Raw genomic sequence first — 13,195 nt, 5'->3', positions numbered from 1 at the left:
TGTCCTCAGAGGCACTTGTTAAGAAGAAAAATTTTTAAATGTGAGAAAAGAGACATAATCATCACTGGAAAAATGACTTTATCTTTAGGCAGAGCCTTTCTGCTGAGAGGGAAGATCTACAGCTATCCTAACCTAATTCATAATGTATGTGGGAGTCACCAATATGATACCTCAAAAATGGCCTTCACACACATCAGCCAACAGTTTACTCATTTAAGAAATATTTATTGAGTACTTACAGTATGCCAGATAGCATTCTGAGCACTGGGGATGTAGCAGTATGCTCCTCTCAAGGGGCAAACATGAGATAAATGAGTAAACATTGGTTAGAGGTAGCTATTTTAGTGTGAGTGATGAGGGAAAGCCTTTCTGAGAAGGAGACCTTGACTGAATTCCAAGAACAAGACAGTCATGTGAAGATCTGGGAAAATGACATTCTGGGCAAAGGAAGAGCCCACTTGGAGATGCTGAGGCAGAAACGGGTTTGGTGTGTTTAAGGCACAGCGTGAAGGGCAGAGTGGTAAAAGGGAGTGAACGACAGAGAGAGTGGACCAGATCAGATCAGGCCTCACAGGCTATAGTTAGAATTTTGAATTTGATTTTAATTGCAATGGGAAACCCTTGGAGGATGATAATCAGGGGGATTATGTGATTTTATGTTGTAAAGATATCAATCTTACTGCTCTGTGAATAAGAGATTACAGGGGCAAGAGACGATTACAGGGAGACGAGCTAAGAATATTCAAGTGGTTCATGTTATAAATATCCGGGTCCTAGATTACACAAGCAATAATAGGAAACACTTATAAAACGTTTACCATATGCCAAGCACTGTTCCAAGCATTTTAAGTATAGCAACTCACTGACTCCTCATAACAGCCCTACCGCAATTCCATTTCACAGGTGAGATAACTGAGGTCCAGGAGTTTTGAGGGGCTTGGCCACAGCAGTTAAGTGGAAGAGCTGGAATTCAAATACAGATAGTCTGGCTTCAGAATCTGTGCTCTCAACTGCCCCTCAATTATGGTAGAAACCATAGAAACAGAGAAACACGAATTAGCGTATTAGTTTCCTATTGCTGCTGAAAAAAATTGCCACGGCTTTAAGGGCTTCTACATCATGAGTTTATTACCTTATAGTTCTGTAGCTGAGAAGTCTGAAATCAGTTTTCCCGGGCTAAAATCAAGGTGTTGGCAGGCCTGTGTTCCTCCTGGACCCTCTAGGGGAGAATTCATTTCCTTCGTATTCCAGCGTCTAGAGGCTGACCTCACACCTTGGCTTGTCTAACATAGCCTTTTCTTTCTTTACTTCCGCTGTCACCTTCTGTCTGATCTAACCCTGATCCTCCTGCCTCCCTCCTCTGAGGACCCTTGTGATTACATTGGGTCTACCAGGTAACCTGTCCATCTGAAGACCCTTAATTTAATCACAACTGCACGTTTCCTTGTCCATGCCATGTGAAATATTCACAAGTTCTGGAGACTAGAATGTGGAAACCTTTGGGGAAGTTTTATTCAGCCTACCGTAGATAGGTTCAGGATCCATTTTAAAGGCAGTGCCAACAAGACTTTGCTGACAAATAGGATGGGGGAACGAGGGAAGGATTTATAAATCCCGGATATCTCCTAAGTGTTTTTGGCTTGGGAAACTGGCTGGATGATGCTACCATCTGTCAGGACGAACAAAATACTATGGAAGAAGTCATTTTGCAGGGGTAAACTGAAGAGTTCAGTTTTGTTCATGATAAGTTTGAGGTGCTGAATTGAGATCTCAAGCAGTTGGTTACATGATAGCCGTCATCCACATTTTGAGTGGAGTGGAGGGGACAAGGCTGGAGAAAGGAGTTTAGGAACTGACATTTTTTTTTTGTTACTAAAAACCATAGCATGGGTGAGATAATCAGGAAATAAGATAAGAAGAGAGATCCCAAGTCTGGTCCCTGGAGCACTTATCCCTAACAATTATTTAGGGGTTCATCAAAGGAGCAGAAGTCAGCAAAAGAGACTAAAGAAATAGTGTAGAAAATGAGAGAGAAACTAAGAAAATGCAGAGATAGATAATCCAAGAGAACAGCGTGATGGAGAACGTGTCCACCAACATCTATTCTCTACTTCTTCCGCAGAATTAGGGTGTAGCGGGGCAAATGCCTACCGTCTGAAAAGATTGTCTTTGCAAACACCTGTTGCACCCAGGTGTGGCCACATACTAAATGCCTCAAGTGGGTTGTGAGCAGAATGGCACATGCCATTTCCGGGCTGTACCCTTATAACATTGCACATGCACTTCCCATGCTCTTTTCCCCAACTTCCATCATGTAGATAAGAACAGTGCACTAAGGCATGGTAGAGAAACAAGATGGAAAGATGGAGGAGAACAACTCAAGAGAGCAACAACTTTGACTGTTAGATGAGAGAGAAATGAAGTCTTTATTCTCTAAAGGACACCGCTGTTAAGCCTCTTTGATCTTTAAGACACTGTATTGTTGCCCAGCTACATCTTAGTTAATTCAGAAATTGGCACTAAAAGTGGGGTTCTTCCAACTAAACCAGTATATATGACATTGGCTTAGTGGTCAGGCAGCAGTTGGCCTGGATATACCAGAGAGCTTATGACCTTTATAATGCTGTGACAAAACAGTTGCTAAACCTCTTTCCTATAATACATTTTATGGCCTTTGTTCACTGAGCCTGTAGGTTAAAGAGAAGCAAGAAAAAGCCAGCAGTTTCGTGTCTGTTTCCAGTTCTTTGCTGCTTTAGCAAGGTGTTTCAAAAAAGATAGAATCTCAGAAAATAAGTGGCTAATTTGCAAACAGAAAAGAAAGAAAATAGACAGTGCCTAGAAATTTGGAGTCTCTCATGTTAGGAAAAGCTAATTCTTTATATACCTCAAAGAGAAGAGAATATTACACGTAACCTTAATTTAAGGGGACACAGGATGGACAAAGAACAGACCAAGGAAGTGGCTTTTCCAACCAGGCTTGTGGTTCAGAAGACCTCAAAGCAGTTATCATTCAAGTGAGCAATAGGCATGTGTCACAAGTGGAAATGGTGAAATAAAGCAGGAATTAGAAATATGTCCAAAAAAGAACTTTAGGTAGTTTGCTAACACATGAAAACAACTGGAAGCAAAAATATCTAAAGTCTAATATCATTTTTTTAAGGGAATTGTATTGGCAAAGAAATGACTGTCTAAGCTTTAGTCAATTTACAGGACATCAAAACTGCACCAGCAGGAAGTAGGGTATAAATGTTGTACTTTTGCCAAGAGAACATAGTTCCCATCACTTATTTTAGATGTGGCTTAGAAGGATAATGGACCAGTAAGAATTTACCAGAGTTTTAAAAACGGACACAGATCAAAGGAACAGAATAGAGAGTCCAGAAATAAACCCACACATATATGACCAATTAATTTATAACAAAGGAGCCAAGAATATACAACGAGGAAATGGTAATCTCTTCAACAGATGGTGTTGGGAAAACTGGACAGCCACATAAAAAAGAATGAAACCAAACAACTACCTTACATCATACGTAAAAATTAACTCAAAATGGATTAAAGACTTAAATGTGAGACCCGAAACCATAAAACTCCTGGAAGAAAATGTAAGAAGTAAGCTCTTGACATTGGTCTTGGCGATTATTTTTTGGATTTGACACCAAAAGCAAAGGTAACAGAAGCAGAAATAAACAAGTGGGACTACATCAAACTAAAAAGTTTCTGCACAGCAAAAGAAATCACCAACAAAATGAAAAGGCAACCTACTGAATGGGAGAAAACATGTAAATCACATATCTGATAAGGGGTTAATAGCCAAAACATATAAAGAACTTATACAAGTCAGTAGCAAAAACCACAAACAATCCAATTAAAATTGGGTGGAGACCTCAGTAGACATTTTTTCATTGAAGGCTTATGGATGGTCAACAGATACATGACAAGGTACTCAACATCATCTCACATCTGTTAGAATGGCTAATATCAAAAAGCTAAGAGATAACTAGTGTTGGTGAGGATGTGGAGAAAAGGAAACTCTTGGTCGCAGTTGGTGGGAATATAAATTGGTACAGAGCTTCCCTGGTGGCGCAGTGGTTGAGATTCCGCCTGCTGATGCAGGGGACACGGGTTCATGCCCCGGTCTGGGAAGATCCCACATGCCGCGGAGTGGCTGGGCCTGTGAGCCATGGCCGCTAAGCCTGCATGTCCGGAGCCTGTGCTCTGCAACGGGAGAGGCCACAGCAGTGAGAGGCCCGTGTACTGCAAAAAAAAAAAAAATAATAATAATAATAAATTGGTACAGCTCCAATGTAAAACAACATGGAGCTTCCTTAAAAAAACTGAGAACTACCTTATGATCCAACAATCCCACTTCTGGGTATATATCCAAATGAAAACAAGATATCAAAGAGATATCTGCTCACCAATGTTCATTGTAGCATTGTTCATAGTAACCAAGATATGGAAACAGTATAATTGTCCATCAATTATGAATGGATAAAGAAGATGTGATATGTGTATGCAATGGAATATTATTTAGCCATGAGAAAGAAGGAAATCCTGCCATTTGTGACAACTTGGATGGACTCTGAAGGCATTACACTAAGTGAAACAAGTCAGACAGAGAAAGACAAGTACTTCGTGGTATATGTGTAATCTAAAAAAAAAAGTCAAACTGATAGAGACAGAGAGTAGAATGGAGGTTGCCAGGGACTGGGGGATGGAGGAAATAAGGAGAGGTTGGTAAAGGGATACAAACTTTAGGCTATAAAATGAATAAATTCTGAGGATCTAATCTAAAACATGGTGACTAGTTCATAAACACTGTATTGTAATATAATTGAAATTTGCTAAAAGAGTAGAATTTAAATGTTCTCTCTCACACACAAAAGATAAATATTGAGTTGGTGAATGTGTTAACTAAATGGGGAGAATCCTTTCACAACGTATACATGTTATCAGGTCACCACGATGTACACTTTAAATATCTTACAATTTTATTTGTCCATTATACCTCAATAAATCTGCAATCAACAAGAAAAGAACTTATTAGTGTTCAGTGTCGGGGAAGATGAAGGAAGGACAATGATTGAGAAAGTTCCTCTCTCAATCTCTCAATTTATCCCTCCCATGGGAAAAGAATTTAGAAAGAGTGGATACATGTATATGTATAACTGATTCACTTTGCTGTACAGCAGAAACTAACACAACTTTTTTTTTTTTTTTTTTTTTTTTTTTTTTTCCCGGTACGCAGGCCTCTCACTGTTGCGGCCTCTCCCGTAGCGGAGCACAGGCTCCGGACACGCAGGCTCAGCGGCCATGGCTCACGGGCCCAGCCGCTCCAGGGCATGTGGGATCTTCCCGGACCGGGGCACGAACCCGCGTCCCCTGCATCGGCAGGCGGACTCTCAACCACTGTGCCACCAGGGAAGCCCTAACACAACTTTTATAATCCAATAAAACTATACTCCAATAAACTCCAATAAATTTGTAAAAATTTATAGTAAAAACTATACTCCAATATACTCCAATAAAAATTTTTTTAAAAAGTTCCTCTCAGAAAGCAGAAGCAGTGTGAACTGAGACTATCTCTGTTGCCATAGCAAGAAGACTTCAAAATCCCGCCCATCAGAATTCAATCCTTCCTATAGACCAGTGACTGGTTTGTATTTCCCATTCCTCTCTTTTAATTATTTTTTTAAGTTTTTACTTTGAAATAATTTTAGACTCACCAAAAATTTGCAAGAATGTAAGGTTCTTTTATACCTCTCACCCACCTTCCCACAAAGTTAACATTTTGCATAGTCATAGTACAATTATTAAACCTAAGAAATTAACATTGGTACAATCTGTTAAGTAAGCTAGAGACTTTATTTAGGATTTCACCAGTTTTTCCACTAATGTCTTCTTTGTGTGTTTGTTCATTTGTTTGTTTTTACAGAAGTCAATCTGGAATCCTGCATTATGGATTCAAGTTGTCCTGTATTCTTTATTCTCCTCATAATGTGTGACAGTTCCTCAGTCTTTTCATGATTTTCATGACCCTGACCCTTCTGAAGAGTAATGTTCAGTAATTTTGTAGAATTTTCTTCTATTTGTATTTGTCTAACGTTTTCTCATGATTAGATGAAGGTTATGAATTTTTTACCAGAATGCCACAGAAGAGATGTGTCCTTTTCTGTACATTATATCAAGGGGCATATGAAATAAATAAACCTCATTATTGGTGATGATAACCTTGATTACATGGTTAATATGATATCAGATGGGTTTCTCCATTGTAAAGCCACCCATGTTTTCCTTTATACATAAATATCTTGAAGAAATACTTTGACATAGTACAAATATCCAACTTCTTTTCAAATTTTCACCTACGAATTTTAGCATCAGTTAATGGATCTAATGTTGATTTTCATTCTTTCTATGTTTATTAATTAGATTTCTTCTGTAAGGAAGAGCTGCCCCTTCTTCATTTATTTGTTTATTCAATTATTTACTCATATCAGTATAGACAGAGTATTATTTATTATATTTTATGAAGTAAATCTAATACTGTTGTTATTTTTGATGCTAAAATTTGTCCAGATTTGGCCATTTGGAGCTCTTTTAGGTTGGCTTCTATATTCATGCTTCCATCCTCTGGGACCATTTCCTTACTTTCTGGCACCAAGTTTCATTTGTATTTTCTCTGCCCAACCCTAGAATAAACCACTTCTCCAAAGGCCCCTGGTTCCCTTTTTGAGAATGATATTTTAAAAGCAAAGATCTGGCTCCTGGGTATGCTCATTGCTACAAGCGTGTCATTACTTCTAGACAGTCTCAGTGTACAGAGATTAGAAGTATATGTATACATACTAACTCATGCATGCACATACATCTATGTTTATTCTGTTTCTATTTGTATTTATATTTTTTAAAAAATGAGTTGATAGTGACACCTTTCATTCCAATCCAATGCCATGATGTTCATTCTAACCTTGCCCCTGGGTTGATCTGTCACTTTCTTCTCTGACAGTGGGAAACTTGGCTCTCATTATTTCTAATATATTTTTTATTTGTTCAACCCTAGGAAACACAGAACTGCTAACTTATTCCCCTGAGAAAAGCAAATTTACTAACTACAGATTTTCACAGTTCTTTTATTCTTTAGTCTTACCATATCTGACCAAAATACTCTATTCCAAAGTAATTTAGGTTAATTCTTTTTCTTCCCTACCCGCTTTGGTGTAGTTATGCTGTTAGTTTGTGATAGACCTACGGTCATTTGTTAAGTTGTATTCCATTTTGGGTACCCACAACAACATCCTTGTTGATTTTTTTTAAAAAAATTAACATACAGAAAAATTAATCTTTGTGGTATAAAGCTCTATGAGTTCTGAGAAATAAGTGTTTGCCGTCATAATCACGATTCACAAAAATTTCATCAGCTCAAAACTTACCTTTGCTGTGTATTTTTTTTAACATCTTTATTAGGTATAATTGTTTTACAATGGTGTGTTGGTTTCTACTGTATAACAAAGTGAATCAGCTATACATATACATATATCTCCATATCTCCTCCCTCCTGCATCTCCCTCCCACCCTCCCTATCCCACCCCTCTGGGTGATCACAAAGCACCGAGCTGATCTCCCTGTGCTATGCAGCTGCTTCCCACTAGCTATCTATTTTATAGTTGGTAGTGTATATATGTCCATGCCACTCTCTCACTTCATTCCAGCTTACCCTTACCCTTCCCCGTGTCCTCAAGTCCATTCTCTACGTCTGTCTTTATTCCTGTCCTGCTCCTAGGTTATTCAGAACCTTTTTTTTTTTTCCAGATTCCATATATATGTGTTAGCGTACGGTATTTGTTTTTCTCTCTCTGACTTACTTCACTCTGTATGACAGTCTCTAGGACCATCCACCTCACTACAAATAACTCAATTTTGTTTCTTTTTATGGCTAAGTAATATTCCATTGTATATATGTGCCACATCTTCTTTATCCATTCATCTGTCGACAGACGCTTAGGTTGCTTCCATGTCCCGGCTATTGTAAATAGAGCTGCAATGAACATTGTGGTACATGACTCTTTTTGAATTATGGTTTTCTCAGGGTATATGCCCAGTAGTGGGATTGCTGGGTCATATGGTAATTCTATTTTTAGTTTTTAAGGAACCTCCATACTGTTCTCCATAGTGGTTGTATCAATTTACATTCCCACCAACAGTGCAAGAGGGTTCCCTTTTCTCCACACCCTCTCCAGCATTTATTGTTTGTTGATTTTTTAATGATGGCCATTCTGACCGGTGTGAGGTGATACCTCATTGTAGTTTTGATTTGCATTTCTCTAATGATTAATGATGTTGTGTATCCTTTCATGTGTTTCTTGGCAATCTGTATATTTTCTTTGGAGAAATGTTTGTTTAGATCTTCTGACCATTTTTGGATGGGGTTGTTTGGTTTTTTGGTATTGAGTTGCATGAGCTGCTTGTATATTTTGTAGATTAATCCTTTGTCAGTTGCTTCATTTGCAAATGTTTTCTCCCATTCTGAAGGTTGTCTTTTCATCTTGTTTATGGTTTCCTTTGCTGTGTTTTTAAGTTTCATTAGGTCCCATTTGTTTATTTCCATTTCTTTAGGAGGTGGGTCAAAAAGGATCTTACTGTGATTTATGTCATAGAGTGCTGTGCCTATGTTTTCCTCTAAGAATTTTATAATCTCTGGCCTTACATTTAGGTCTTTAATACATTTTGAGTTTATTTTTGTGTATGGTGTTAGGGATTGTTGTAAGTTCATTCTTTTACATGTAACTGTCCAGTTTTCCCAGCACCACTTATTGACAAGGCTGTCTTTTCTCCTTTGTATACTCTTGCCTCCTTTATCAAATATAAGGTGACCATATGTGCATGGGTTTATCTCTGGACTTTCTATCCTGTTCCATTGATCTATATAGTACCATACTGTCTTGATTACTGTAGCTTTGAAGTATATTCTAAGGTCAGGACCCTGATTCCTTCAGCTCCATTTTTCTTTCTCAAGATAGCTTTGGATATTCGGAGTCTTTTGTGTTTCCATACAAATTGTAAAATTTTTTGTTCTAGTTCTCTGAAAAATGTCATTGGTAGTTTGGCAGGGATTGCATTGAATCTGTAGATTGCTTTGGGTAATATAGTCATTTTCACAATGTTGATTCTTCCAATCCACGAACATAGTATATCTCTCCATCAGTTTGTATCATCTTTAATTTCTTTCATCAGTGTCTTATAATTTTCTGCATACAGGTCTTTTGCCTCCTTAGGTAGGTTTATTCCTAGGTATTTTATTCTTTTAGTTGCAACCATAAATGGGAGTGTTTCCTTAATTTCTCTTTCAGATTTTTCATCATTAGTGTATAGGAGTGCAAGAGATTTCTGTGCATTAATTTTGTATCCTGCAACTTTACCAAATTCATTGATTAGCTCTAGTAGTTTTCTGGTTGCATCTTTAGGATTCTCTATGTATAGTATCATGTCATCTGCAAACAGTGACAGCTTTACTTCTTCTTTTCCGATTTGGATTCCTTTTATTTCTTCTTCTTCTTTGATTGCTGTGGCTAAAACTTCCAAAACTATGTTGAATAATAGTGGTGAGAGTGGGCAACCTTGTCTTGTTCCTGATCTTAGTGGAAATGGTTTCAGTTTTTCACCATTGAGGACGATGTTGGCTGTGGGTTTGTCACATATAGCCTTTATTGTGTTGAGGAAAGTTCCCTCCATGCCTACTTTCTGGAGGGTTTTTATCAAAACTGGGTGTTGAATTTTGTCGAAAGCTTTCTCTGCCTCTATTGAGATGATCATATGGTTTTTCTCCTTCAGTTTGTTATTATGGTGTATCACATTGATTGATTTGCGTATATTGAAGAATCCTTGCATTCCTGGGATAAACCCCACTTGATCATGGTGTATGATCCTTTTAATGTGCTGTTGGATTCTGTTTGCCAGTATTTTGTTGAGGATTTTTGCATCTATGTTCATCAGTGACATTGGCTTGTAGTTTTCTTTCTTTGTGACATCTTTGTCAGGTTTTGGTCTCAGGGTGCTGGTGGCCTCGTAGAATGAGTTTGTAGTGTTCCTCCCTCTGCTATATTTTGGAAGAGTTTGAGAAGGATAGGTGTTAGCTCTTCCTAAATGTTTGATAGAATTCACCTGTGAAGCCATCTGGTCCTGGGCTTTTGTTTGTTGGAAGATTTTTAATCACAGTTTCAATTTCAGTGCTCGTGATTGGTCTGTTCATATTTTCTATTTCTTCCATATTGATTAATTTTTAAATGTTGAATCAGTTTGTAATCCTTGTATAAACACCATTTGGTCATGACCTAGCAAGCTTTTTATATATTGATGAATTTCATTTGCAAATATTTTGTTGAAGAGTTTTGTGTGTATGTTCATGAGGGATATTGACTTGTAGTTTTCTTTTCTTGTAATGTTTTGTTTGGTTTTGATATTAGGGTAATGGTGATCTCATTAGATGAGTTGGGGAGTGTTTTTTCCCCTTCTGTTTTCCAGTAGAGATTGTTTATAATTTGTATTATGTCTTCCTTAAATGTTTGATAGAATTACCCAGGTAAATCATCCAAGCTTGGAGTTTTCTTTGTATGAAGGTTTTCAACTACAAACTCAATTTCTGTAATAGATGTTTCTTGTTATTTATTTCTTCTTGAATAAATTTTTGTAGCTTGTGTCTTTCAAGGAATAAGTCAGTTTCATCTAGATTGTTGCATTTTGAAGGCACTGAATTGTTTGTAGCATTTCATTTTTCTTTTGTCTGTGGGGTCCTGAGTGATATCTCTTTTTTCAATCCTGATGTAGGCAGATTATAAGCATAACTTTCTCTGTATCCAGTAGATGTTGTTACAGTATAGTTTAATTTTTTTCAGCTTAAAGTGTTTTAAAATTTCCCCTGACTGCCCATCAGAATCATGGGTTTTTTAGAAGTATGGGTTCTTAATTTCCAAATATTTAAGGAATTTTTCAAGTATCTTTCTGTTATTGATGCCTAGTTTAATCCTTTTATTATCCAGGAACATACTTTGTATGATTTCTATCATTTTAAATTTGTTAATGTTTATTTTATGGCCCAGAATATAGTCAGTTTTGCTGAATGCTCTGTGTGCAGTTGAAAAAAAAGTGTATGTTTCACTATTGCTGTTAAGTGCTGTGTTTTACACAGCTTTAAATTGAACATCTTTCTAAGTTTATGTTGCTCAGCACATTAGTACAGAGAATTATAAAGAGAAAAATGTATACTTTTTTCGTAAAGGCTAAGAGGTTAGTGGAAGATGCAAGCACACTTAGTGAAGGATTACTATAATTTAGAGAAAAGGAAAGATGCTCTTTTCAAAACAGGCTTCTCTAACAGTTAGAGTGTGACTCTATAACGTTTGGCCTACTTTCTATTCAGATTTTGGGTCTGTTTTTTCCCATAACCCAGGATACTCGACCTCAACCAGACACCAACTATTGCACAGGGCCTTGGGATCAATTCTGACCAAAGCTGATTGCAGGATTAAGGCAATTTTATTCATCACTGATTCTGAGCTCCAGGTCTTTATGTTGTCACACAGTGTTTCCAGGAACACTAAGTTCCACTTGGAGGTCCACTTTGCTGAGAGTTTATTATCATCGTCCACTATAACGGGACCCCAACTACTGCAGAGAGTGGGCTTCGCATGCAGAAAATGCAGTATCTTGAGTCAAGCAATTAATTTGGCAAAGCCCTCACTCCTTTCAAAACTAGCAACATCTCTGAACAGCTGATGGAATTTTAGAGTAATACATCTAGGAAGCTGTAAGCATAGGAATACATCTGTTTCCATTGTTATAGAAAGATAAACAAGACCAGACTCAAGATACTGTGGGAAAAAAGTTGTTGCTTGTCTGCTTACTGTTTACTGCCTTTCTGGAGGAAGAAGTGTCGTGGATGTGTCAGATGGTGAGGACAAACTGGTATACAGTATAGTCATCTCAAATATGTCCTGGGAGGAATGAAAACAAGGCTACCTCAACATAACAGAGAAATGCTCAGATGATTATTTATTTATTTATTCATTTATTTTTTGCCCACATTATATCAAATTCAAGAACATCAAGGAATTCACATTTATCATTGCATGTTGGCTTTTTGGGCCATTTTGTATCAAAGTGTGATTGTTGTCTGTTTCATGGATGTTTCTAGGATATGCTAGCTTTTCCATGACAAACTGTATTAAGTTGATTAATAATAGATTTATCTAATGCTTTCTTGGAGCATTTGATATTTTCAACCCATACAATGTCTTGGAAATAATTTGCTACTTGCTATTTGAAGAAGTATCTGCTTTTATTTGCCTGAAAATGACTGGTCTGACTGGGTTTTTTGACTGAATTAACTGGAAGTTTTGGCATGTTGATGATGTCAGAAGTTGCTAAACAATCTAGAAGAACAACATTATTTTTTCCTTCTGGGGTGAAATTATGAATTTTTACCAGTTCAAAAAATCCAGGCTCCAAGTGATCTTTCAAATCTTTTCAGTCAGAAGCCATCAGACAAATGGAGATATTAGTTCATATTGGAACTTTTTGGAAGAGAGAGTGAGCCTTCCTCTCTGTTAACCCTGCAGGCTGCACACTGGCCAATTCCAGATTGAAGACCTATTAGTCATGTCTGACTGGAAAGCACACACTGTATTGGTGGCCTTCAAGGTGATATATGGGCATCTGATCTGCCCTTCGTTTCCCCTGACAATTCCCAGCACCTGCTTTCCATCCAGCATCAAATAATCAAGGATCCACGGTTTGAGGGGTCCTAGTTACTCAAGTGATGGATTTGTGTTAAACCCTAGAATCAGTACAACCTTATGAATTAGCCAGTGGAAGCATGTCCCAATTAGAGACAGAGCTCCTGGCTGCCAACAAAACCACGTGCTGCTCCCCTGGCCTGAACATCAGGGCTTTGGGCAAATACCTCGTAAAACCCAGGGACAGCTAGAACTGCGGACAATGTGTGCTTGAAGGCTCTTATGATAAATTTTCTCCTTTTTAGACTCTGTTCAACATTTGTGACCCCCTGCCTCACCTGGCTGCAGATTGAGGAGATGAAAGCCAGTGGGTTTTTCACCAGCACGGTAAATAAATGAGGACTCAACTTAGAAAAGGGACAACCTCTCATGCTTTCTGCACCTCTACTGGGCACTGAACA

General features: G+C 37.8%; 1 long non-coding RNA gene across 1 annotated transcript in view; it reads left to right on the top strand.

Moving 5' to 3' along the window:
• LOC307191587 overlaps positions 1 to 11,616 on the top strand; it is a 212,769-nt gene extending 201,153 nt beyond the window's left edge. Inside the window, exon 3 of the long non-coding RNA XR_013829805.1 lies at positions 11,450 to 11,616. This is a non-coding gene — a long non-coding RNA (uncharacterized lncRNA). The remainder of the gene's footprint in view (positions 1 to 11,449) is intronic.
• Positions 11,617 to 13,195: the final 1,579 nt, after the last annotated feature.

This window comes from Stenella coeruleoalba (assembly GCF_951394435.1).
Source record: "Stenella coeruleoalba genome assembly, chromosome: 1".
Lineage (NCBI taxonomy): Eukaryota > Metazoa > Chordata > Mammalia > Artiodactyla > Delphinidae > Stenella > Stenella coeruleoalba.
This window is presented reverse-complemented; position numbering and strand designations above follow the sequence as displayed.